Here is a 27,223-nt window from a genome sequence, read left to right on the forward strand (position 1 = left end):
GATGTGTTTTCAACAGTTTTCGGAACATGGTTTCATTGCTGGCCATTCTAATCCCAAGTGGAAGGCTGTTCCACTGGGTAGTGGCCAGCACCCGAAAAGAGCGGCCTCCCATCCTGGCCTTTCTAACAAGAGGAACCTTCAGGAGACCCTTGCCCGCCGAGCGAAGTGCTCTTTGGGGACGATAGGGGATGGCCAGATCCTTCAGATACCCAGGCGCTTCTGCAGAGGTTATTCTGTAACAGAAAAGGAGGGCTTTAAAAAGGATTCTTTTCCTTACAGGCAGCCAATGGAGGGCAGCCAAAGTGGGCTTGGAAGCTGTTCTTTTAGGGAGTCTGAGGGCTAACCGGGCCGCCGTATTTTGCAGCACTTGAAGTCTCCTCAGGTTCTTCTCCGTAGTGCCTAATAGCAGCACATTCGCATAGTCCATGCGAGAGGTGACCAGGGCTTGGATCATAATACGTCTGGCCTCCAGAGGCAGTAGGTCCAGAGTGCGATTCAGGGTCTTCATAACCCCAAAGCATTTTCCCACCACCTTGTCCACGTGACTCTCAAACGAGAGTTTAGGGTCCACCCAGACCCCCAGGTTCTTAGCCTCATTGCAAGGGATGGGCAGGGAGCCAAGGCAGGGCGGCCACCATTCATGAGACCAGCTCGCCCCATCTCCCCCTATCACCAACACCTCCGTTTTAGCCCCATTGAGCTTAAGGCAGTGCTGATTCATCCATCCAGCAAGCTCCTGCATACAGGTTTTAAAGTTCGCCGCTGCTAGTTTCGGAGACTGAGACAGGGAGATGAGCAGCTGTGTGTCATCGGCATAGGATACAAGATCTATGCCGTATGACTGAACAACCGCTGCCAGTGGAGCCATATACAGGTTAAACAGGGTGGGGCTCAGGGCAGAGCCCTGAGGCACCCCCTGTTCCAAGGCCACACTGTCGGAGAGGAACATACCTCTCTGAACCTGGAAACTACGGCCCAAGAGAAAATCCTTGAGCCATCTCCACGCAGCCTTTGTAACCCCGGCGCTGCTCAGACACCGCAGCAAGGTGGAGTGTGCTACGGTGTCGAACGCGGCGCTGAGGTCAAGCATGATAAGTGCCATGGTGTTCCCCTCATCAGCACCCATCCGTAAAGTTTCGGTTGCTCTCAGCAGGGCAGTCTCAGTGGAGTAGTTCTTGCGAAAGCCAGACTGAGAGCCATGAAACATGTTGTTAGACTCTAGATATTCCATGAGCTGAGTATTTACCAATTTTTCCGTCACTTTAGCTAAGTATGGAAGAAGGGATATTGGGCGGAGATTTTCCATTATATCCTGACTTACATTAGGTTTTTTTTTTATAGGTAAAACTATGGCTTTCTTCCAGTCGCCCGGCAGAGTGGCCGAAGAGAAAGACAGCTGGATAACATATCTGAACAGCGGCTCTAGCTCATCCAGACTGGCATTAAGTATTTTGGGGGGGGCCGGATCACGGGGGGAGCCTGATTTAACTTTCTTGCATATAGTAACAAGTGTTTCCGCAGCAGGGACATAGAAGGTGGGTAATTCAGAATCAGATGACTCTGCCACCCAGCTGCAGGCAAGATCAGGGTCATTGGTCAAATTCCCCGTAAAGCTGGCATAGATGTTCGAAATTTTGCCTGCAAAGTAGTGAGCAATATTGTTACAGGTTTCCACCGAGTCTGCGGACGGCCCACTATTGTTCGAGACTACCGAGATCTCTTTAAAAATTTTAAAAAGTTCCTTCGAAGAGTTTTCAGCCTCCACAATGCGCTTTTTATAATGTGTGGCTTTAGAGACCCTAATAGCCTTATAATACTCTTTTTGCTTTTTCTTGTAATCAGTTTTAATCTTAGGGCAGAATCTGACTCGCCACTCACGTTCCAACTGCTTGCAGGCAGATTTCGCAAGCTGAAGTTCCGGAGTGAACCAAGGGGCCGTTTTCCTCACCTTCTTCGTGTTTCTCTCAGTACGCATAGGGGCCGTTTTATCCAGTGCACCTAAAATGCGGTTATGAAGCTCGTGATGGGCTGTTTCACAATCCATCCCTCCTAAAGGGCCGCCTGCAGTAATTAGTTCGCTGAAGGTGGACTGCGAAAAGCTATATAATGTGTGTAGGGCACATTCTGCCACTGAATCTGGTTGAGGGAAGAACACAGGTAACTCAACAGATTGATTGATATGAAAAGCAGAAATTACTTTAGGATTAGTCCTATTAACCATTTTATTTTGGTGCATTTGTAAAAAGTGTTCTTCTATAGTTAATGCCTGAAGCTCACCCACTCTTCTGAGTGATGTGGTAGCAAAGAGGAAATCGACTTTCCATGTGAAAAATTGCAGTTCTCATTTGTGCAATGGTCCAAAGGGTGGACCCATTACTCTTGTGAGAACAATGTTAAGATTCAACACTGGAGCAGATGGACGTCTCGGGGGAATGACTCGAGTCGTTTTTGGTGAGGAACTACTGAGAGTTTCAATAGGGTTGTGAACCAAGGTTTACCTGCCCATGTGGGAGCTACTAGGATTAGTGTCAGGGTCGCTTGTTTTGAGTATCTGAACCACTAATGGAATGAGTGGGAGAGGCGGAAAAGCGTAAGCAAATATCCCTGACCAATTCATCCATAGTGCATTGCCTTTAGACAATGGGTGTGGATACCTTGACGTGAAGTTTAGGCATTTTGCACTTAGATGTGTGGCGAACAGGTCTATGTGTGGGAATCCCAACACATAGACCGTGAGGGTGTATTTCCCCTTAGTGGATTTGCTGTGTCTGACGACTGAGCAAATCTTCCATCTGATTGTCTAATCCTGGAAGGTGTTCTGCTATGAGATATTTTGAGATGTATGGCCCATTTCCAGATGGTTTGTATTAGCTCTGACAGCTGGAGAGTGTGTGTCCCTCCCTGTTTTGTATGTAGTACATGGCTGTCATGACAGTCTTCCGTACTAGCTGAACTTGAAATGCTTTCAGCACCAGAAAAATTGCTAGCAGCTCTAGATTTATATGAAGCTGTTTCTGCTGCAAGTTCCAAATACCCTGAATCGCTGAAATGCCACCCTTTTAAAAGGTTTTGTGTGGTCAATTACTGCAGAGCGATGTGTTTGACCGTCTACCAACAGTAGATCAGATAAATGAGCTTGGTTCCACCGACGTGCTAAGCATTCCTGTAGGGGACACATTTAAAGTTTTGCGTGGGGAACTATAAAAATGCAAGACACCATCATTCCCAGTAACTGCATGAACACTTGAGCTGGTAAGGAGTGTTGAGGCTGCAACTGAGACATCAGGGATTGTATATTCCGGGTTCTGGCTGGAGCGGAGTATACTAGAGCTTTTTATGCGCAGGGTGTATTGGAATATGAAAGTAAGCGTCCTTTAAATCCAGAGTGGAGAGAAAGTCTCCTTGCCTAAGAAGGGGAAGCACTTGTTGGAATGTTACCATGAAAAAATGGTCTGACTGAATGTAAAGATTAAATTCACTGAGGTCTAATATAGGCCTGAGAGAGCCGTCTTTTTGGGGAATTAGAAAGTAGAGGGAGTACACCCCTGCTCCCAGGTATGCTAAAGGGACTGGTTCTATTACACCTTTCTGCAACAAAGAGAGAACCTCTTACTTTAGAAGGGTGAGATGTTCTTGTGACAGGTGTGACCTTGGAGGAATGTTAGTAAGCTCCAGGAGATAACCAGATTGGATAATTTGTAGAACCCATTTGTCTGATGTAATTGTATTCCAAATGGGTAGAAATTGGGAAAGACGTCCCCGGACAGGAGTGGAATGGTTGGGGGTATGGAAAGGAAGTCACTGTTTGGTGTTTGCAGGGTAAGTGTGTGTTGAGTTACCTCTGCCTCTTCCCTTGCTGTTGTTTCCTCTATATCTACCTTTAAAATAACCTCTTGAAGAGGGCGACTGATTGTTGCCCTTGTAAGAGGAGGGATTGTTTCTAGACACATATTTGGAGCGGACCCTGCAAAAATGAGCGACAAAAGGACCCTCTGTTGGAAGGGGATTGTAAGGCTCCCATGGACTTAAAACGTCAGTATCCTTTTTCATCTTTTATGGGGACGTATCGACAGCTGGACCAAAGAGGTGTTTTTTGTCAGAGTTGGTTAAGAATAGAGGCTTGTACCTCAGACTTGAATCCTGAACTTCTTAATTAAGCATGTCTACGGAGCAGTACACTAGGGTTTTCTGCCCGAGCTGCTGAGTCTGCCTGATCTAGAGCACACCTGATTAGAGGTATTAGTTTTTAATTTACCCTCTTGAATCAAGGCACTAGCTATAGACTTATGTTCATCAGGAAGAAATTCAATGAGGTTTCCGAGCTCATCATAATGAGCGGTCATACCATGCCAATAGTGCTTGAGCATTGGCAATGCGCCAATGATTAGCTGTTTGTGACGCTACTTTTTTGCCCGAAGCGTCAATTAATTTGGACTCTTTATCAGGAGGAGGGTCTTCCCCAGTTTGGGAATTCGCTCTCTTACGAGTGTTGGAAACTACTGGAGAGTCCAAAGGTAACTGACCTTTGATATATACAGGGTCATTAGGTGCCTATTTGTACTTTTTCTCTACCCGAGGTGTAATGATTCTAGCTCTAACAGAGTCTTTAAAGATGTTGTCAGTATGTTTAAGCATACCTTTTAACATTGGTAATGTCTGTGTAGCCCTTTGAGATGAACTTAGTGTCAGAGAAATAATCCTCTTCTAAAGTCTCTTTATGAAGCTCTACTCCATGATATTGTGCAGCTCTGTTAACGAGTTCAATATATACAATATTATCGTCTGGAGGAGAGGGTCTGCATTGATATGGGTCGGGATCATTATCTGGTTGAGGGTCAGCATTAGAATTATCCCATGGGTCAGTATCCTGTGGTGTGTAGTCATCTATATCCCCATCTCCTGTATCCTGTGGGTCAGGTGATGTTGGTGGAGGAGAATGTGTAGATGTAATGAGCAAATTTGGATCAATGGTTTAAGGAGGCGGAGAAGGATTAGTACCCATATTTTTCCTTTTTAGAGGAATGTGGTGGTCTTCTTGTAAGCCTATTTTCCCTTTCTCAGCAAGTTTGGTATGAATTTGTCCAGTTTCTGGATTAATCACAATCTCCTTCTGTTTCGGAACCGAAGATGGAATATCAGACAAAGGTACTTTATTTGAAGTATTTTCTTTAGGCGCCGGTTTTGGTGTTTAAAGTTTTGGTGTTGAAAGTTTTGTTGTCAAAAGTTTTGATTCTGAAGTTTTCGGCTCTGAAGATTTAGGTTTGTAGACCAGTGGCATGGAAAACAGAAGGTGCTTGGAATTCAACACCAAAGGTTTCAGGTCTGCACCGGTCTGGAGCCGGAAGGCAGGGTGCTCAAAACCTTTTCTCGGTGCTGACCTTGGCCCGAAGGCAGAGGAGGGACCAGAGCCTTTTTATGGATTAGAATGATGGTAGGGGAAGGCAGTCTCTATACTCATGATCCGTTGTCCCGGTGTGAGGTCTTCGGCATCTGAGTAGGCTTCAGACACGGAGAGGTGCTCCTCCTCCATTGCGGTTTCCTACGCTTGTTATTTTTTGTGTTTGGACTCGTCTCTGGGGAAAACTCGACGCGGAGCCACTTTGCTTGTACATTTTGTGACGTTGAGCCCGACAGTCACGAAGTGTTTTCTTCGATCGAAACGACTGATATGTCAAAGTCCTTCTCTTCGTGTTTCAGCGAAAGGCAAAGGTTGCACACTTCATGGAAGTCGGCGTGCGGAAACTTAGTGCAACACCCTAGAAATACCTTTAACGGAGTCCGTTCCATTGACTGCTACCAATCCTGGCTCAGGTAGGCCCAACTGCCTTCTTCGAATGTTCCGATCGAAGGTTTTCGAATGTAAACGTGACGCGGAGAATGGAAAACACAATCGATAAATAATACCGTCGAGGGTAGTGGATTGCGTGTCGAAGGGGACCCGATGAAACCATGCCGAACTGGAGCACAACAATTCACATCTGAACCAGATGGCAGAAAACACAATCCAACAATTGAGTCTATGCCCATGCGCACTATCACCGAACGGAGGAGTCACCTACCTCGTGATTGGAAAGACTTCTTCGAAGAAAACAAAGGGCAAACATTCAGACTCAACACTAGATGGCGATCTATGTACAGCATATGATCTACAGCTCATATGCCTCAAACATAGAGTCTACATCAAAAGCCTAGGGAAACTCTTACTGATGTTAACGTCCTCCCAGGGTTGCCCTGTAATCTGTTTTGTTGATCTCTGTAGGCTCTCACTCCCAAATATTTTCACATAGTACATTCAACTGGGAGCCCACCAACCATTTAGGTGATCAATCGGGTGCCCTCCCTCCTCTGTTAGTCAGAAGATTCATTTATGTGTATGCCAGAGTATGAACTGAGTTAGTATAGTATACTGCTCATCAAGCAGTACTGGCAGGCCTGAGGAATAGTCATGCATATATAACTAAATGTTGTCCACATACAACGAGATTTTGTGTATGCCCAAGTTTAGAGATCCTGACCCTTTCACTTTGGCTATGGATTTATTGTTCTAAAGGTTCCATGGCTAATGAAAAAACAGTAGCGGGGAAAGGGGACACTCTTGATCATCCCCCTTTGCAGAGGCTGTGTGTTAAAATCATACTTCCTGTTTGAACATAGGACTGTAAGGGCTGAATATAGTAGTTAACCCAATCAATAATGGAGCTACCAAAACCCCATGTTTAGCATGGTCGCCCAAAGAAAACTAAATTAGAGAAAGTCAAAAGTCTTCTTTAGATCTATGGAAGCCGCAGCCGACTCTGTAGAGTCCCCGGAAACCTTAATCAAGAAAAGAAACAGAGGTTGGATACTGGGTTCTGTACTGCCAGGGCGAACACGTTCTGGTCTTGATGAATCGGGTAGTATAATACCATACTCATTCTGTGGCTAGGACCTTCCCTAAAATCTTGCAGTTAGGATTAAGGTGTGAAAAAGGGTAAAAGAGCCAAACTCCAGCAGGGCCGGCACAGCTTCACAAACACCACCCCCGTAGCTTCCTTTGTGACCGAAGGCAGTTGTCTCCTGGCATACGCTTCTGTATATAGGTTCCTCAGACAATGGAATCAATGGGCCCTGGAACGTCAAGTAGAACTCCAGAATTAGCCCGTTGCAGCCCAGAGTTTTTCCAGTGTGCAGCTGTGATAAAGCTAGTGCAAGCTACTCTGGTTGGAGAGGAAGTTCAAGCTTGTTTCATTGCTCTTTGGTTGGGAGAGTTAAGGACACCCCCTGCAGATAGCAATCTATCTGAATCGAGGCCTGTCTCATGCGTGTGCCATATAGACTGCATATAGACTGCGATAGTATGTGGCAAAGGAGACAATGCTTATCGTAGTATAAGTGATTTGGCCATATTGCTGTAGCAAAGGTGGTATATTAGTATGGTGTCTCAGCCCTTGAACATATGGGTCAGTAAGGGACCTTTCTTATCCCAGTCAGTGTGCCTACTGGCAAGATATTCTTGGTAAATCGTAAAGACATAGCTTGCTCATTTAAAGGAAAATAATAGTCTGATACCAGGACTTAAGTAAATATCTAACTCCTTAAGTATTGCGTTTCGATATGAATGTCAGCAGCCCTACATGCCAAGAACAGATGCATACTGGTAAGTTGCATATTCCGTTCGAGGCATGTGGGCTGCTGAATTCACATCTGTGCATAGAATGTATAGCAGTCTCTCCCTTAGCGGTGGCTACCTGTGCCAGCTGCAGCAGTCTGAAACTGAGTTTTTAGAACAGCCTGTCCTACAGTAGCTTGCTGTTTGGAATGTACATCTACACAATAGTGTTTTGTGAAAGTATGTATGGTAGACCATGTGGCTGCTCTACATATTTCCTCTAGAGGAATGTTTCCTAGGAAAGCCATGGATGCTCCCAGTTTGCGTGTAGAATGCGCTCTTGGGGGTACTGTTAAAGTGCGTTTTGCTTTTAGATAACATATTTGAATGCACTTAACTATCCATCTGGCTAACCCAGATTTAGAAATGGGGTTGCGCCTTTGTGTTGTGGTGAAAAGGCAACAAACAACTGTTTAGTCTTCCTAAAATCCTTAGTTCTATCAATGTAGTATAGAAGAGCTCTCTTGACATCTAGTGTGTGTAGGGCCCATTCAGGTACTGACTCTGGATTTGGAAAGAACACTGGCATTTTTCCACAGGGATCTGCCCTGTCACCATTACTCTTTAATATTTACCTGCAGCCATTAATCGCCCTTCTGAACAGGATGGACTGCCTCGTATACAACTACGCCGATGATACCCAGATAATCATCTGGCTGGATGATAGCCCGGGAGCGTCCACCAGGTTGCAAGAGATACTTAAAGCCACGGTCAACTGGATGTCCGAGAACTCTCTAAAAATCAACCCGGACAAGACGGAAGTGTTGCCCATCTCCATCTCGGGCAACCCCTGGAACGAGAAATATTGGCCTGTGGAGCTGGGTGTACCACCAAAACCGGTAACTGCAGTCAAGAGTCTAGGCCTATACGTGGATGACAAACTATCCATGAAAAAACAAGTCGCTACGGTAGTAGGTACTTGTATAGGACTGCTACGACAACTAAGGAAGATCTCTGCATTGCTTTCATTCTCTACTCTCAGACACGTGGTCTCAGCCACAATCCTGGCTAGGCTGGACTACGGGAACTCCCTGTATATAGGTTTACTTCAGCTGCTGCTGGATAAACTACAGGGGGTTATGAATGATGCAGCCAGGCTGATTTACAAGAAACCTAGGACTTCCCACTCTTCCCCCCTGATGCAGGAGCTACACTGGCTTCCGATTCGGCAGAGGGTTGTATTTAAAGGCCTGTGCATCGTACACAAGACGCTGTATGGTAAAGGACCAAGATATCTGAAATCTCGCCTATTCCCATACATACCAGGCAGGACCTTGCGCTCGTCGGACGCTACCCTCCTGTCCCAATCTCAGTTCAAACTAGCCACGGTGGGGGGACGTGCTTTCTCTAACACACTCCCAGCTCTGTGGAACAAACTGGCCCCAGAACTTAGGAAGGAAAGCAATTTGCTATCCTTCAGAAAAGAATTAAAAACTGTACTTTTTAAGCAAGCATGGAGCAGACCTTAGGCGCTCTACTGGGATCAAGTGAATGCCATACCTCACGCCGTAATCTGGACAAAACAGCGCTTAGAGACCCCGGTGGTTATAACGCGCTATACAAATTAAATAAATAAATAAATAAATTTTTATTGTCTGATTGATATGAAAATGGGATACCACGTTTGGCATATTTAGGGTTCGTTCTAGGAACTACTCTATTTGCATGTATTTGGATGAATGGTTCTTGAATAGTTAGGGCTTGCAGCTCGCTAACTCGCTACAAGAAAAGCCACCTTCCATGTTAGAAATTGTAATTCACATGAATGCAACGGTTCAAATGGTGGTCCCATTAATCTGGTTAAAACGATGTTTAGGTTCCAGACGATGTAGGTGCAAAAGATAGCAAATGATATTTTGCGTTGGGTTTATGTCCTTGTTATTACAGTCAATGACAAAACGCTTCCACTTTGCAGCATACAGTCAGAAGGTAAGTTTAGGTACCCAAACTCTAAGACTTCAGGAGCCAGATTGCAATGTTCAGTTGTTGCGGATCTGGGTGCTGTATGTCTCCATGGCTCTGAGTGAGAAGAGTGGGTGTTAGCCGCAGTCTTTGATGAGGCACCACGGAAAGTTCTGGAAAAGTTGTGTACCATGGTTGCCTCGCCCATGTTGGAGCAACCAGGATTAGTGTCAGTGAATGCTGGCGTAGTTTGCGTGCCACTAGCGGTATTAACGGTGCTGGGGGAAAAGCTTGTAGCACTGTGGGATGAATCTCTCACTCGTGCATCCGTTGGCTGTGTCTGCTGAGCAGATCCGCTATTTGGTTGTCCTTGCCTGGGAGGTGTTCCGCCATGAAAATGTTTCTTTGAATGGCCCACTTCCATATGCTGTGGGCTGGATGTGATAGCTGTGGAGAGTGTGTTCCTCCCTGTTTCTGTATGTAGTACATTGCTGTCATGTTGTCCGTTCGGATCAACACAGTTTTGTTGCATAAATGTACTTTGAACGCTTTTATTGCCTGAAAAATTAATCTCTAGCAAGTTGATGTGCATTTTCTTTTGTTGTGTTGTCCATAGGCCCTGCACTGTGTACTGAAGGACAAGGGATCCCCATCCGATCAGGGATGCGTCCGTCGTCCACACTATTTGTGGAACAGGCTCTTGGAACAGTCGTCCCTTGCAAAGGTTTTGTGGATTCCACCAATGTAGAGAGTTGTATGCACGACTGGTTACCAACACTAGGTCTTTCAATTGTCCTTGAGCCTGGTTCCATTGCCGTGCTAAGCACTCTTGTAGAGGACGCACGTGCAGTCTTGCGTGAGGGACTATGAAGATGCAAGAAGCCATCATGCCTATGAGCTGCATAAACACTCGGGCAAAGAACGAGTGTTGGGGCTTGAACTTTTGGATCAGCAGTTGCATACTGTTGATTCTTGCAGTGTTTGGGTATGCTTTTGCTGCTAGAGTATCTATTGTTGCTCCAGGTACTGCTGTACATGAAGTAACAAATAAAGGAGGCCCCCTTAACTGTCAGTTCTGGGACAGGGGAGAATAAGTAGTCAAGCAAGGAAGTCCCACAGTTGGCCCTGATTGGGTGGTATGACATAAGTTTGGGCATCCACAAGGTCATACCACCCAATCAGGGCCAACTGTGGGACTTCCTTGCTTGACTGCTGTACATGAGACAGCTGAAGATGAGATTTTGGGTAGTTCAACGTGAAGCCTAGACTGTGCAGGAGGTGAATAGTTTGGGACATGTGGCTGGCACATTGCTGGGCCGACTTTGCTTGTATTAGCCAGTCGTCCAGGTACGGATAGACGTGAATAGGTTGTCTTCTCAAATGTGCAGCTACTGTTGCTAGGCATTTTGTGAACACCCTCGGGCTGTTATACCAAATGGAAGGACTTTGAATTGGTAATGTTGATTCTGTATTGTGAACCTGAGATATTTCTTGTGAGCAGGATGTATCGGTATATGGAAGTATGTGTCTTTGAGGTCCAAAGTTGCGAGGAAGTCTCCTTGTTGCAGCAGTGGTAAGACTTGTTGTAGAGTGAGCATATGAAAATGCTCTGATAAAATGTATTGATTTAGGGGCCTGAGGTCCAATATTGGTCTGAGAGACCCGTCCTTTTTGGGGATGAGGAAGTATAGTGATTATACCACTGTACCCTGATGTTCTAATGGTACTAGTTCTATGGCCCCTTTTTGCAGCATGCTGATGACTTCTTGCTGCAATACGTTCAGGTGTTCTACAGACATAGGACGGTGTCTTGGTGGTATGTTGGGTGGTGTGGAGGTTAGCTCTAGGCAATAGCCATCCTGGATAATTTGCCTTACCCACTTGTCTGTAGTGATGTTTTGCCAGACCGGTAGGAACTGCTGTAATCGTCCCCAGACTGGTGTTGTATGGTCTGGGGGTAGCGCCAAGAAGTCACTGTTTTGTGTTGGTAGAGGATCTGGTGGTATTATTCCCTTGTCCTCTGCCTTTGTTGTTATTGCCGCGGTATCCACCTCCATTGTTTTTATTGTAGGTGGTTTGCGTATTCCCTTTGTAGTTTGAGGTCTGCTGTGATGAGTTACCTCTTGCAGCTTCCTCTGTAATTGGAGCGACGAAAGGAGCCTCTATGCTGTTGGGACTGCAAGGCTCCCATAGACTTCGCAGTCTCAGTGTCTTTTTTCATCTTGTCCAGGATTGTATCTACAGCTGGACCAAATACATAGTCAGGATTTACTGGCTGGTTTAATAAAGTTGACTGGACCTCATTTTTGAAACCTGAAATGCAAAGCCACGCATGTCTCCTGAGCATAACACTAGTGTTAACTGATCTGGCCGCTGTATCTGCCACGTCTAGGGCACATTTAACCGCTTCCGCGCTACTGCGTTTTCCCGCTGTGCGCTGGATTTTTAAAAATCCTGCGTTACGTGACAAAGCCAGCTCGTCATGCGCGTAGCGCAGGTAACGCCCATGACGAGCTGGCTTTGTCATCCGCGCGGAAGGGGTTAATAAATGCGTTAGTTATTAACTTTCCCTCCTGTACTAGGTCTTAAGCCTGTTCCTTGTAAGGTTCAGGTAAATACTGGAGAAGTGTCTCTAAGGTTTCATAGTGTGCCCTGTCGTACCTAGCCAACAGGGCTTGCGTATTAGATATTCGCCATATAATAGCTGCTTGAGCAGCTAACCTTTTTCCTGAGGCCTCTAAGATCTTTGATTCTTTGTCAAGAGGTGGAGCTTCTCCAGTTGTTTCTGAGTTAGCACGTTTACGTGCATTGGATAACACTAAAGAATCCAAAGGCAGTTGTCCCTTAATATATGTGGGGTCTCCTAGTGGTTGAGTAAGATGGCTTCTTTTTTGGTGTCGGTATGGGATAGGCACCGGGAATAGGCTGACTCGAGCCCGAGCCGCCTGAAGGCTGAATAGGCTTCTTTGCCGAGCCCGAAGGCAGGCCATGGGAAGCAGTCTCTCGGTGTGCACTCGGGCAAGAAGGTGAAGGTTTGGGCCGAGGCCTTTTTTGACGGTGTCGATGGTCTTACTTACGACCTGTTGAGCTGAAGTGATGTCCTCGACATCTGAGTCTTTGGCATCAGAAGAGCTGGCACTTTCTTCGGCCAGCTGGTATTCTGGCACGTCGACACCTTCTTCGAAGATGTCGTCGGGAATCGACGCCGACGAGGGAGCCATTGTTCTTCGAGCTCGTCGGTCCCGAATCGTCTTTTTGGAGCAGAAAGAGGCACATGCGACACAGTCTTTGGCCTCGTGCTCCCGTGAGAGGCAAAGGTTACACAACTCATGTAGATCTGTTTGGGAAACTTCGACCCACATTGAGGACACTTCTTGAATGGCATCCTTTCCATGAGCCAGGGAGTAAGGTCTAGGTAGGCCCGAAGGCCTTCGTCGACGACCGGGATCGAAGACTTCGAAGTGGTGAAGAATCAAGTCGATGTGGAGCACGATCGAAACAATACCATCGAACTGGGTGAGGATTGAGTGCCGTAGGAAATTCGGCTCAAACCGGAGCGCAGGAAACATCCGAGCTCAAGGGCGGAAAAAACAATCTGAGGATGGAGCCGATGCCCATGCGCAATGTGGTCTAAAGGAGGAGTCACCTATCTTGTGACTTCCAAAGAACTTTTCAGGACAACAACAAACTACAAACATCCGGGCCCAACACTAGGTGGCGATCTATGCAGTGTGTAATCTGAAGCTCATATGCCTCGAACAGAAGGTGCCGATGGTTCGATTCCCAGTGGCTTTAGAACAGGTGGAAAACATTTCAATCTCAAAGTGCAACCATTTTTTACAACTAAGAGTACATCTTTGTCCATGTTTGTCCAATCGGAAGTTTTTTATAGATGCTCTCCCCCTTTCGGACTAGGTAACAGTGGGTAGGAAGACACTGCCCTGTATTTGACAGTTTTCCCCGCCACTGGTGGATGGTGTTGATTTCTATCTCGACAATCTTCTTTGTCCGAACCAAGAACTGGACGTTAGCACTGCCCTTGCTTCTGTTTCTCCCCAGTAGGCTGACAATTGAAAAGTTGTCCCTGCTGTAACTTTCAATGAGGTGGTGGTAGTCTTTTTCTCTTACCCTACTGCTTTCATAGTATATGCCAGAGGCCTTCATTTTCTATCCGATCATGATGGTGGTGGTAACTGAAGTGAGAAGAAGCAGAGAGCGAAAGGCTAATCATTTCTGATGTGCATCGGCTCTCGGTCCAGTTAGCATCATCCAAGAGGCACACCTCAAAGAAAGGCCATGGCAGGAGCCGTATGCAGACATTGAAAACATTAAGGAGCACTGATTTTATTTGAGACTCATTTCCTGTTAAAGGCTACTTAACAGAAGTTGTCTCTATTCATTACCTGAAGCCTGTCCAGAAATCTATAATGTACCACAGAGAAAGGTCTTTCCTTTTTAAGACTACTGATGTAATTGCTGCATTAAGAGTTGTGGCTGATGTTACAAAAATTAAAACGAGTCCTCTAAATCCAAGGAACTAACGTCAAGAAGTGCTAACCAGCAGATATTGGTCTTCACAGTGCATCAAATTAAATTAGCGGAGTAACATATTAAACGAATTTGCACAATGTGCACTAAAAACATGGGAATAAAGAAGGGCATATCGAAAAGGAAACCTAGCACACAGACAACAAGCATTTATGCTAAGATGGCTACACAGACAACAGGTCACTTAGCCAGCAATTATCAACCAACTACCTCTATTACTCTGACGCAACTAACACCAGATACAAACACATTTACAGCTTCACCCGAATTAGGTCAGAAGAAATGGCAAAATAACACCACAGGAAAATCATAAGGAACAAGTATCAACAAACTGATTCTCTAACATAATTAACAACAAATCGCCCATGATTACCTCGCCTGATCAGAAAACAGCACATAAATCATCAGGCAGTGCCTTTCTAGAAAATGGAAAAGCTAACGATAGTGAAACAGCTTGCTGGCTGAAATATACAGCACATCGATCCCCTCTTTAAAGCACTGGATTATCTGTCAACCAAATTCGAAACACAAATGGCTCTGCTAGCATGTCTGGCACAGAATACAGCTACAATAGATGCCAGAATAGAGAGCCTCACAACACAACTTCGTGTGAATCGAATATGCTACTTACCAGTATGCATCTGTTCTTGGCATGTAGGGCTGCTGAGATTCATATCTGTGATCGCCGCCTAGTGTTGGGTCCGGATGATTGCACATTGTTGTCCTGGAAGAGTCTTCGAAGTATCACGAGATAGGTGGCTCCTCCCCTGGACTACAGTGCGCATGGACATACTCTCCATCCTCAGATTGTTTTTCGCCATTGTGGCAGAGATGGTGTAGTACAGTAAGTAATGACCATGCTAAGAGTAAGTCTGAGTGCTGCAGCCGCTACAGGCGCCGGGGAGGAGGGCAGGCGATATGAATGTCAGCAGCCCTACATGCCAAGAACAGATGCATACTGGTAAGTAGCATATTTGGTTCGAGGCATGTGGGCTGCTGAATTCATATCTGTGCATAGAATATATAGCAGTCCCTCTATTAGCGGCGGCTGCCCGTGCCAGCTGCATCAGTCTGAAAAAGTGTTTTTAGAACAGCCTGTCCTACAGCTGCCTGCTGTTTGGAGTGCACATCTACGCAGTAGTGTTTGGTAAATGTGTGTATGGTAGACCTTGTGGCTGCTCTACAGATTTCCTCTAAAGGAATGTTTCCAAGGAAAGCCATGGATGCCTCTAACTTTCGTGTTGAGTGGGCTCTTGGGGGAATCGTTAATGTGTGCTTAGCCTTTTGATAGTAAATCTGTATGCACTTAACGATCCACCTGGCTATACCTTACTTTTGAAATGGGGTTGCCTTGCGTTGTGGCGAAAAGGCAACAAACAGTTTTGTCTTCCTGAAATCTTTTGTTCTATCTATGTAGTACATTAGAGCTCTTTTGACGTCTAGTGTGTGGAGCATTCTCTCTGCCACAGAATCTGGATTCTGGAAGAACACTGGCAGTTCTATAGTTTGATTCATATGGAACTGTTAAACTACTTTAGGCAGAAACTAATACCACCCTGTTGGAGTGAATCTGTATGAATGGCTCTTAGATAGTTAGTGCTTGAAGTTCACTAACTCGTCGTAGCAATGTGATTGCTATTTGGAAAGCCACTTTCCACGTTAAGAATTGAATCTCACATGAGTGTAGAGGCTCAAAAGGTGGGCCCATCAGCCTGGTAAGGACCACATTCAGGTTCCATACAGGTGCCGGTGGGCGTCTGGGAGGAATAACTCGTTTGAGCCCCTCCAGAAAAGCTTTGATGGCAGGCACTCTAAAAAGTGAGAGATGCTGCCTGTTTTGGAGATAAGCTGCTATTGCGGATAAATGTATACGTATGGAAGCATAGGCCAGATTGCAGTCGTTGTTAGCACAATAAATGACAAATCGCTTCCATTTGCCGCAGTTGTGGGCCTTCTTGCCTCCCCTATGATATCCATACAGTCAGGAGGCAGGTTGAGGTAGCCAAATTCTAAGACCTCAGGAGCCAGATCGCAAGTTTGAGCTGTTGCGGATCTGGATGCTGAATGTCGCCATGGCTCTGCGTCAAAAGCCTGGGTGTGAGTTGCAGCCTTTGATGCGGTACCACGGAGAGTTCTAGAAACGTGGTGTACCATGGTTGGGGTGCCCACGTTGGAGCAACCAGGATGAGAGTCATCGAGTGTTGCCTCAGTTTGCGTGCCACTAGCGGTATTAGCGGTGCTGGGGGAAAAGCGTACGCAAATATGCCTGACCAGTTCATCCATATTGCATTCCCCTGCGACTGTGGGTGTGGGAACCTGGCGGCAAAGCTTTGGCATTTTGCGTTTTCCCTTGTGGCGAATAGGTCTATCTCTGGATGACCCCACTGCTGGAAGTACGGTTGGAGTACTGATGGATGTATCTCCCACTCGTGCATCTGGTGGCTGTGCCTGCTGAGCAGTTCCGCCATCTGATTGTCCTTGCCTGGGAGGTGTTCTGCCATGAGGAAGATGTTTCTCTGAATGGCCCACTTCCACATGCTCTGAGCCAGATGAGACAACTGTGGAGAGTGTGTACCTCCCTGCGCGCCAGTCACCAACACTAGGTCTTTCAATTGTCCTTGAGCCTGAGTCCACTGACGTGCTAAGCAATCCTGAAGCGGACGCTTGTGTAGTCTCGCGTGCGGGACTATGAAGATCCAGGAGGCCATCATGCCGATCAACTGCATGAACACTCGTGCTGGGAGCGAGTGTTGTGGTTTGAATTTCTGTATCAGCAATTGCATGCTGTTGATCCTCACTGAATTTGGCTGTGCTTTGGCTGCCAGAGTGTCTATTGTCGCGCCCAAGTACTGCCGTACATGGGCGGGCTGAAGATGGGATTTTGGATAATTCAGTGAAAACCCCAGATTGTAAAGAAGGTGAATGGTGTGGGACATGTGGGTGGCACATTGCTGGGCCGACTTTGCTTGGATAAGCCAGTCGTCCAGATAAGGGTAGACGTGAACGTTCTGCCTCCGTAGGTGTGCAGCCACTGTCGCTAGGCACTTGGTAAACACCCTGGGTGCTGTTACTGCGAAAGGGAGGACCTTGAACTGATAATTATGATCCTGAATGGTAAATCTGATATATTTTCTGTGTGACGGGTATACCGGGATATGGAAATATGCATCCTTCAGATCTAGTGTTGCGAGGAAATCTCCCTGACTGAGTAACGGTAGAACCTGCTGTAATGTGAGCATGTGAAAGTGTTCTGACAGGATGTACTGGTTTAGGGGCCTGAGGTCCAGTATGGGTCTGAGGGACCCGTCCTTTTTTGGGATCAAGAAGTACAGCGAGTACACCCCTGTATCTTTTTGTTTCACAGGCACGAGCTCTATGGCTCCTTTTTGCAGCATGCTGACTACCTCTTGCTGCAATAACTGTATATGCTCTGCGGACATAGGAGGGTGTCTTAAGGGTATGTTGGGTGGAGTGGATGTTAACTCCAGGCAATAACCGTACTGGATAAGCTGCCTCACCACCTGTCTGTAGTGATGGATTTCCAGACCGGCAGGAACTGTTGTAGTCTCCCCTTGACCGGTGTTGTATGGTCGGGGGGTAGTGACAAGACGTCACTGTTTGTTAGTGGCGGAGGATCGGGGGAGTTGTTTCCACGACCTTTGCCCTTGGTGCTGTTTCCACAATAGCCACCCCTATTGTTCTTGTTGTAGGTGGTCTGCGTGCCTCCTTTACTGTATTGTGTCTGCTGGGACACCTGGCCTCTGGAAGCTCCTCTATTGTTGGAGCGACAAAAAGAACCACCCCATAACTGCTGCGACTGTAGAGCCCCCATAGACTTTGCAGTCTCTGTGTCCTTTTTAATTTTTTCTACGGTGGTGTCCACTTCTGGGCCAAATAAGTAATAAGGGTTAACTGGCTGATTGAGTATGGTGGATTGTATCTCAGGCTTGAAGCCGGAGATTCTCAGTCAGGCGTGTCTTCGTAACATAACGCTTGTATTAATCACCCTGGCTGCAGTGTCTGCTGCGTCCAGCGCACACTTAATAGATGCGTTGGATATAAGTTTCCCTTCCTGTATTAGCATCTCTGCTTCCTCCTTATACTCATCTGGCAAGTGTTGTAACAGGGTCTCAAGTGTATCATAATGAGCCCTGTCATGTCTGGCTAAGAGTGCCTGTGTGTTGGAGATTCACCAGACATTGGCCGCTTGAGCTGCCACCCTTTTCCCTGATGCTTCTAGCACTTTAGATTCCTTGTCAGGGGGAGGAGCATCACACGTGGTCTGCGAGTTCGCTCTTTTACGAGCATTTGAAACAACCAGAGAGTCTAATGGCAACTGTCCCCTGATATACGTAGGGTCCCCAGGTGCTGGATTGTATTTTTTTTCATTCCTGGGGTTTACCACTTTTGCCCTTGTGGTCTCCTTAAAAATGTCTCCAGCGTGTTTCAGGACACCTTTTAGCATGGGTAGAGTCTTGACAGTTCTCTCTGAGGTGAAGAAGGTGTCAAATAAAAAGTCCTCTTTAATAGGATCAGCATGGAGCTGGACATCATGATTTTTTGCTGCCCTCTCAATAAGTGCGTTAAACGCAGCCGTGTCTTCTGTAGGTGAGGTTGTAACAGCTTAGATATGACCATCCGGGGCATTTTGTGGCTCCCCTGGGTCAACAGTGTCTGTCCAGGGTTCAGTGTGGTCTTCTGGATCAATGTCTACAGGATAACTGTAATCCTCATTGTCACCATCCCCTGCATCCACATCTGAATGTGTGGGTAAAAAAGGAGCAGGTTCTTGTCCATATTGTTGTAGAGGTTCAAAAAGAAGAGGTGATGTTGCTGAATCTCTTTTTCTGTAATAGAATTTTATATGACTCCATAGGCTGTTCTGGGGCGATCTTTCGCTTGAAAATGGAAAGTCTACCAGTCTCAGCGTTGATGAATTGCCTCGACTGATCTTCCTGCAGAGGCTGTCGATGCTTGGTGGCCCCTTCAGTAGTTGTAGGCTTCGGCCCCATGGACACCTTCTTGGCCGCTGCTATGCCAGTCTTAGGGGCGAACGCCTTAGGTGCCACTGGCGGCGGCAGTGTAAATTTCATCGGTGCCGACGACTTCGGAGGTTTACGGACTGTCTTTGGGGGTTGAGTGGCCTTCGGTCCGACAGCAATAGCCTTCTCCTTAATGCGCTGCAGCGAGTCCGACACCTGCTTTGTAAAAGAGGCGGATGTTTGTGTTGACTCGACGGGGTCCTTCGAGCCACTGCTAGTTTTGGACTCGAGGTCTTTACTGACCTTTGCTTTATCGAGTCGACGTTTAGGATCGAGGACGTTCTGTGTTTCGAGTCCTTTGTTTGTGTCTACGGTCTTCGGCGCCGACTTCTTTGGGTCAATGTCCTTGACCTTCTTCGGTGCCCCGGCTTTCGGCTCGACACCCTTTAGCGACCTCTCCGGGTCGATAACACTCTTTTGTTTCGTCAGAGCCGATGGTTCAGAAGCCTTCGATCCGACCAAAGTAAATTGTACTGTCTGTTTCGATTTCGTATCCGGTGTTTTCGGTTTTGTAGCCACCGATGTTTTTGGTTTCCATTTTGATCGATCAACCGATGGCTCTTTGGAATTGTCTGTAGCCGGGCCTGGAGGCGAGGCTGTAGAACTATGCCTTTGATCTTGGGTAAGGCCATGTGGCAATCCCTCGACCTGAGCCTTATAGAGTGTTCTAGTCTCGGGCCCCATACCAACGGTTGGGCCTAGCTCCACGCTCGAGCTATCTTCTACGGCCCCAAGGGCCTCATAGTCTTCTCCTACCTCGTCGACGACGTCTTCATTTTCGACCATTTCCACATCTGCGTCGTAACTGGAGTCAACCTCTGTGCAGGATCAGACAGGTTCCCCTGAACTTCCTGCTCGACTCCCTCATCTTCCACGGCATCGAAGATATTCACCGGGTTAGGTGCCGTCTGCTGGGCTTCCTTCCACGCTGCGCGTCAAAGGCGAATTGTTTTCTTGGATCGGAACCGAGAACAAGCCATACAGCTGGCTTCATCGTGATCCGGAGACAGGCACTTGTTGCACACCGGGTGGACATCGATGTGAGGATACTTGGAGTTGCAAACGGGACATCTCTTGAACGGGCTCCGTTCCATAATGGATTGTCGATAAGGCCTCCGGCGTCGACCGGGCCTTCAGTGCTGAATAGCCACGCGGCTCTTCTTGACGTCCGGCTCGAGGATAGAGCTGGAACGAGTACTGGCACCGATCGCAAAGACAAAACCGACGATAACTAGAGGCCTTTTGGCCAAATATAAAGTCTTTTATCAATTCCGAACTTGAGTTAACAAATATACATCCGAAACCAATGGCGGAAAAAAACATTCTGAGGATGGTGAGGATGCCCATGAGCACTGTAGTCCAGGGGAGAAGCCACCTATCTCGTGATACTTCGAAGACTCTTCCAGGACAACAATGTGCAATCATCCGGACCCAACACTAGGCGGCGATCTATGCACAGATATGAATTCAGTAGCCCACATGCCTCGAACACGAGCATTTCACCTGTAGTTCCACATATTTTCTTGCACTCTTGTCTATGTAAGGACTTTCCTTATGAGCTGTGGTAGAAGATAAATACGTATTTGAAAATCTTTTTTCCTGCAGCAGCTATACCAAGGTTGGGAACTGGATTTATTTTGAGAAAAAGCAAGTGTTGATCAGGGTCTTTGTAATTCTTTAGCAACCTTTGCATGGGTGCTGTTAAAGTAGATGGAGCCTAAAACTAATAACTGGTTTCAAAAGCCATGGAACCAACAGCATCAATGATTTTTGAGGCCCACTATGCTGTAAGGTTAGAAAACTCCCTGAAGTATTCTGCAGAGCCTGTACCCAGAATGTAGTATAAATCAAGCATTTCAACCACACTCTCTTTAGAGACCCGAAAGAAAAGAGTAGACTTCATTAACTCGGTCTGACAAGCTTGAGTTAGTGTCATACAACTGGATAAAGAGATCCAAGTTTAAAGACTGTGGATATTTGATCTCATTATTAAGCGCTTCCTATGATGAGAACGCACACAACACTTTCTTAGAGAAGATCTGGTATGATGGCTCTGCGGAAAAAGAGTACGAGGAGTGATGTCAGCATGAGAAACTTCTTGAGAAGTGTGGCTGTTCATGTTTAGGCTAATTATAACACATAGGCGCAATGCATACCTTGTGGTGTGTGCTGTTGCACAACAACCAGAGGAGCAGCACATTTGGACAGAGAGAAGCATAAAGCTGCGGAAAATCATCAACCTACACACTGTACAGCACCGTATCCTTCAGGTACTGTACTACTCACAGGCACATATACATCCAGAACATGTTTTTTCCATGCAAGCATTGTACCCTCTATGGATTGCATCACTCATGGGCACACAGCACATGTGCTCACCATGCAGGCACTGATTGTTTTATAAAGCACATTAGTGCTGGCCATGTCATGATGTTCATCTGTGCAGTATAACTCAAAATCATTGCCAAAACCAATACGCCTTAAAGGTGCAACCTAATGGTTTTGCCTTCTTGTTTTTTTTTTTTTAGGTCTCGCTATTCGATGCGCACGCACCAAGCTTGCGAGGATATAGGGCTTTAAACAAACTTTAACTAACTGGGCGATTTGGTGCTGTGCCCGTGGCTTTTAGGTCAATGCGCAAGCGCATTGACCTAAAATGCGCGTGCACATCACCAAATCGCCGTCTGTTCCCTCAGCCGCACTCCAGGCCCCTGCTGCTTTCACACCCTCTCCCCGCTCCGCCCCCTCCCCTGCCCGCCGTGTCGCATTCCCCCCCCCCTTCTCAGACTGTCCGGCACCCGCACTTCAGCAGTGGCGGCCACACACCACTCGTAGGACGATGCCATTGAACAATAATGGCGGTCGCTACTTGTTAACATAAGGTGCCATACCTGCTTTAGTGTGAAACATGCCTGGTATGCTTGCTTTGTCATAGAGCCTTGGTGCGTTGTGTAGTTGCTCAGAGCATGCCTGCTCTTTATGCCCTTTTCCTTTGCGTCTCTTGCCAGCTAGAGCCTGCCCTAAGCACGGGCTTCCCATAAACGGCAGCCTGACCACTTCTAATTACAGGACCCATAGCAGGCTACCCTGGACAAGGTGAACGACGGGCACGAGGCACAGACCCTGTCACTAAGCAACCTCTCTCCTTTCCCTCTGCACAAATGCTCCCTTGGGCACAGCAGCGGCCTTGCCTGTAAACTAATTCCTGTCCAGAAACAATTAGACATAGCATTGCAAATGCATCCTTGTAGCTCTTGACACAAGCAGCTAATTTCAGGCGGCGCTATTCATTGCAAATGCCATGCTCTCGGCCTGAGATCAGGCCTTTTTGCTGCAGGTGTAGACAAGAAAACTGTGTCAGGTGCCGTCTTCCTCACTGCACATGTGATGTCGCTGTATATAGTACCCATCGACAGCCAGGCTTCGTCACTGCAGATGGATGCCTGCTGCAAACAGCTAATTTCAGATGGTGGCCCTTTCGTTGCATATGGGCATCTGCTGTAGGTTCACCTCCAGTCCCCAGCTGCACACTTGTCGACTTGGTGAGACCAAATTTAGGATTTGTCAGGTTTTAAAACTACTAATTCGCATATGGATGAAATCTCTGAAAATTACACTTGTTGGTCAGAGGATGATGTAACATGAATTCACTCTGTGTTTTTATTTAACTCAATACCTCTGCCCAAAACCTCGTCAAAAATAAACATGGGAGAAGATGTGGCACAACCAGCAGTGCTGATGAATTTGGAGCTGGGGAACCAGGTTCGAGTCTCGGCATCCACTCAACATCCTGTGATTTTGGGCAAATCACTTAATCTCCCAGTTCCATCTAAAAAAAATGTGTACTTGTGTAACTTAACTGGTGCTCATGTAAAGCACTGCAGGTCGAGTTTGCCCTATGTGAAACTGCAGAAGAAAAAGTTTTACTAACGCGTTAGGCCTCATTTCTTATGTGCTGGCGATGCAGATAGAGCGCCCACACTGCATAAAACTGGCATCCTTCCCTACTGCATTTTCTTTTCCGCAAATTGCTATAATATCTTTGTTACATTTTCCAAACTATAATGGCAACAAGTCCACGCCTCCAGAAAAAAGGCTGAGTTAACGCTTGTAGCTGGTATCTGTTATTGTTAAGCTACAAGTTCAAATCAAATCAAGGCAAACTCAGACTTTCATCCGGGGCACAAGTGCAAATAAGCATTTGAAATGCAGTAGGTCTCGCATTAATGAAACTTGGAGCTCTTAGCGTTGCAAATGCCACTGGTTTTTTTTTGTCAAAATATCCCAGCAGTAGGCTAAGTAATGAAAAAAAAAGTCCACCAAGCAAAGAAAGGGTGCAGTACCACAGGCTGTTACTAGGTGTCCCTAAGGAGTTGGTAATGGACTTCTATTAGCCACAGAAGGTACTGCACCCCTAATGCAATTATAATTTGAAAAATTGCAGCTGAGCATGCATTTCCATTTGTTTTTATTACAATTGAGATTTTTGCTAGCTTGCATTTTAATAATGTACCATATAAATAATAAACAATGGTGCATTTTTAAAACGCAAGCTAACAACCTGAAAGCTTGTGCGCTGTGGTTTAACCAGCTTTAGTTGTGAAAACCAATACAAACATTTGATATTACAAATGCAGAAGTAGCAGTTGTGTGAATAACCATCATTTCAATGCTGTTGGAAATACCGTGCAGGTCTGATGTTTTCAATTTGACTTTTTCCTCCTCTGTGCTCAAGTGCCTGTTTTAGTTAAAAACCACCGAATGCACAATACTAATAACATAGCCTCTCTTTGCCGAAACACTCATATAAAGATCCTAAATAATTTGCAAATGTGACATAATTTGATGTAGAGGTGAAGGCATTTTTTTAAACGAGTTATAGCGCTGGAGGGATGAGCAGGGACGGGCAAGCAACTACAACAGCAGGGCTTCAATGACGACATAATGTATCGTATAATACGCATGGGTAGGAGTACAAATTGCCAAATGACCTGTTGAACTTTGCAATTCAGCAGCGCCCTGTAGCTGGCCACAACAATATCTGAAGAGTATCTGTAGGAAGGTAGGATCTTTCTGCCTGGTTACACCCATTTTTAGGTCGAGCGACCTATCTCAATGCGCATGCACATTGAGCGGGTGCTCGATATATAAGAACTTAAACAGAGCTTACCGAGATCAGGCGATTCCCAGGCGATTTCTTGCAGTGCATGTGAAAGCGCGTGCACAATGCCACTAGCCGCTTGCCTCGCATTACCACATCAAAGGCGGCCGCGTCTCAGGCCCCTGCTGCTTCACACCCTCATGCCGCTCTCCCCGCTCCGCCCCCTCCCCTGCCCGCTGTGTCACATTTCTCCTCGTACTTTATTCACGGCCGGCCGGCCGTACTTTCTCCCTCTCCCCATCTCCCCCTCTGCCTGCTCTCCTCTCTCTCTCCCTCCCCCCTCTCTCTCCTCCGTCCTTTGCACTCGCATGCTTAAAAAAAATACTAAAAGTAGCCAAAGTGACAGAATAAATTATTTCAGCCAAGATGATCTCACAAGAACGGCCACTTCTATTGCTCGTAGCTCTTAAATGTTTCCTATTTATTGCAGAGGCTAATGGAAACGCAGTGAGTTCAAATTACGAAACGTAGACAGGGTTCTTGGCATGGTGTTTACTTTCTGTTCTGCACTGCTTCTTGACCACTCGGGCCATGAGCATTAAGGGCAGATCTCGAGGTAAACAAACAGTAAGCCAGAGGTAACAACACCTGGTAACCCTGACGAATCTCAATTGTCGTCTATTTATGAACACAATCAGACTTTGAGATATTAATCGCATAATTCAAAGGTGCAATTTATATTTGAGGGAGGTCATGATTACGTGCCACAGGCAATACAGTGGAGAGAATGTGTATGGTGTACAGCCGTTGGAACTAAAACCTACTTCTATGCAGGCATGTGCTTAAGAACAAGAAAGCAAAGTGGAAATGCATACTGCGAGTTAGAAGAGTGAAGAACTTACCCGTCTCATTCTCCCATTGGACAGGATGTCTGCAATTCCTTTCGCTGCATCGTTTTTCTCTGCAACACAGAGGACTTTACGAATCTGAACTCTGCGAGCCTGCAACATGGCGGAGGACTGACAGAACTTACTACTACACTTAGATAAAAACCTAAACCCATAGGAGGCTAAAATCGCGGGCTGAAAGATCATCCCTTACTTAGGGGGGCGCTGCCAACACCCACTGACTTCATGTCCTATAGTACCCCTGCTCAATCATAAATGATTCCCGATTCCTAAAACTCCCTCTTTTAGCTTATATTGCATAGTATGCTTATGGTAGCGTAGTGTACACCTCTATATCAAAATGGGATTAATTACTTTTGACCTGTCATTGCTTTCAAGTATTTAAATATTTGTGAACTGCAGCCATTCTAATTCAGTACTAACAGTCAATTCCGTCATCTTCTTGGGTCTCCATATCAGAGATGCACTGGTATTTTCACTAACACAGGCACTTGTCACCACTGCCCGCGGCTGTTACCTGCAGCACTAGATACAGAGGGGCAGCAAAGTTCAGGGCATACCCAGACACACACAACTACCCAAAATGTATTAAGGAGCGCCCCTCGTCCCAGCACACTATAACCTCAATTCTCTCAGTCACAAAAAGCGGGTAACTCTCCCTATTCCAAAACAAGGCATGCCCAACCCACCATCTACAACCCTTACATTAACATCGGTCAGTGATTGGTACAAAATAAGTACCCCTCTGTATATAATAAAAATGTCATGCCACATCCACCACCACATCCACCATCACCACCGCATCCACCACCACCACCACATCCACCACAACCACATCCACCGCATCCACCACCGCATCCACCACCACATCCACCATCACCTCCACATCCACCATGACATCCACCGCCACATCCACCACCCCATCCACCACCACCGCCACCGCATCCACCACCACCACCGCATCCACCACCACATCCACCATCACCACCACATCCACCTCCACCTCCACCACCACCACCACATCCACCACCACATCCACCACCACCTCCACCTCCACCTCCACCACATCCACCCCACCACCCCACCACATCCACCCCCACATCCACCACCACCACATCCACCACCACCATATCCCCCAGATCCACCACCACCACATCTATGTGTGTGTGTGTGTGGCTGTGTGTGTGTGTGTGTGTGTGTGTGTAGGTGCAAATGCAATGTTCTTGGATTTCCGTCATAATAAAATACACTGAACATAATCTTCACAAAAGTTATTTACAAACGTATAAGCTATTTCCATTATAAATTACAATAAATTTTATTTAAGTATTAATTATTTACAAAATTCAAAGCCATTGTTATTTGCAATATCAATACATCTAAGTCACGTAAATACAACACACATTGCATTACAAATGCTATAGGTGTCACATTTGCGGAAGTTAAAACTATTGACATTGTAACTGACAAAGCTATTACTTTTGCTATTTTCAAAACCAACACAAATAAAAAATGTGTCATTTACAATACCAATTGCTCAAACTTTCCTAATGCGAGACCTATTGCATTTCCAATGCTTGTTTTATAAAGAGTTCACCATCCGTTCAGAGTTGTTCTGGCTTAAGTTCATAGACTTCGATAATGTCTGCTGCTCCCTGGAAAGAGTGGTATGCGTTGTCCTGTTGGCATCACTGATGTACTGAGACATCAACAATTTCTAAAACAAACACTAATGGGCTTGCTATGCAACCTCAAGGAGCAAAGTAAGTCAGTCAAAATCGAGTCTGAGGTATAGCCAGTAGGTTACCATGAGGACAAGGGCATTAACCTGTCTGAGCGACAAATGTTTCTGACCACTGGAGAATCACGCTCTGATCCACAATAATTGACTGAAAAAAATGGTTAGTATACACACTTAATCAAGGGAAAACAATGTGTCTGCATGTGACATAGGACTACGTGGTTAGTGCATGCACAACGCTCAATAAAAAGTCAGTTTCAAGTCATCCCACTATTTGGGGATGCAGTCTAAAGTTGACAGTGCGAGACAGCTAGGGCAGGGGCAATACCAAAT

The 27,223-nt window shown here is 46.2% G+C and overlaps 1 protein-coding gene across 1 annotated transcript in view; it reads right to left on the bottom strand.

Moving 5' to 3' along the window:
* The window catches only part of RPS6KB1 (ribosomal protein S6 kinase B1), a 350,261-nt gene that overhangs the window by 70,039 nt on the left and 252,999 nt on the right, over window positions 1-27,223 (bottom strand). The window lies entirely within an intron of this gene.

Source organism: Lissotriton vulgaris, chromosome 2_1 (assembly GCF_964263255.1).
Source record: "Lissotriton vulgaris chromosome 2_1, aLisVul1.2, whole genome shotgun sequence".
Classification (NCBI taxonomy): domain Eukaryota; kingdom Metazoa; phylum Chordata; class Amphibia; order Caudata; family Salamandridae; genus Lissotriton; species Lissotriton vulgaris.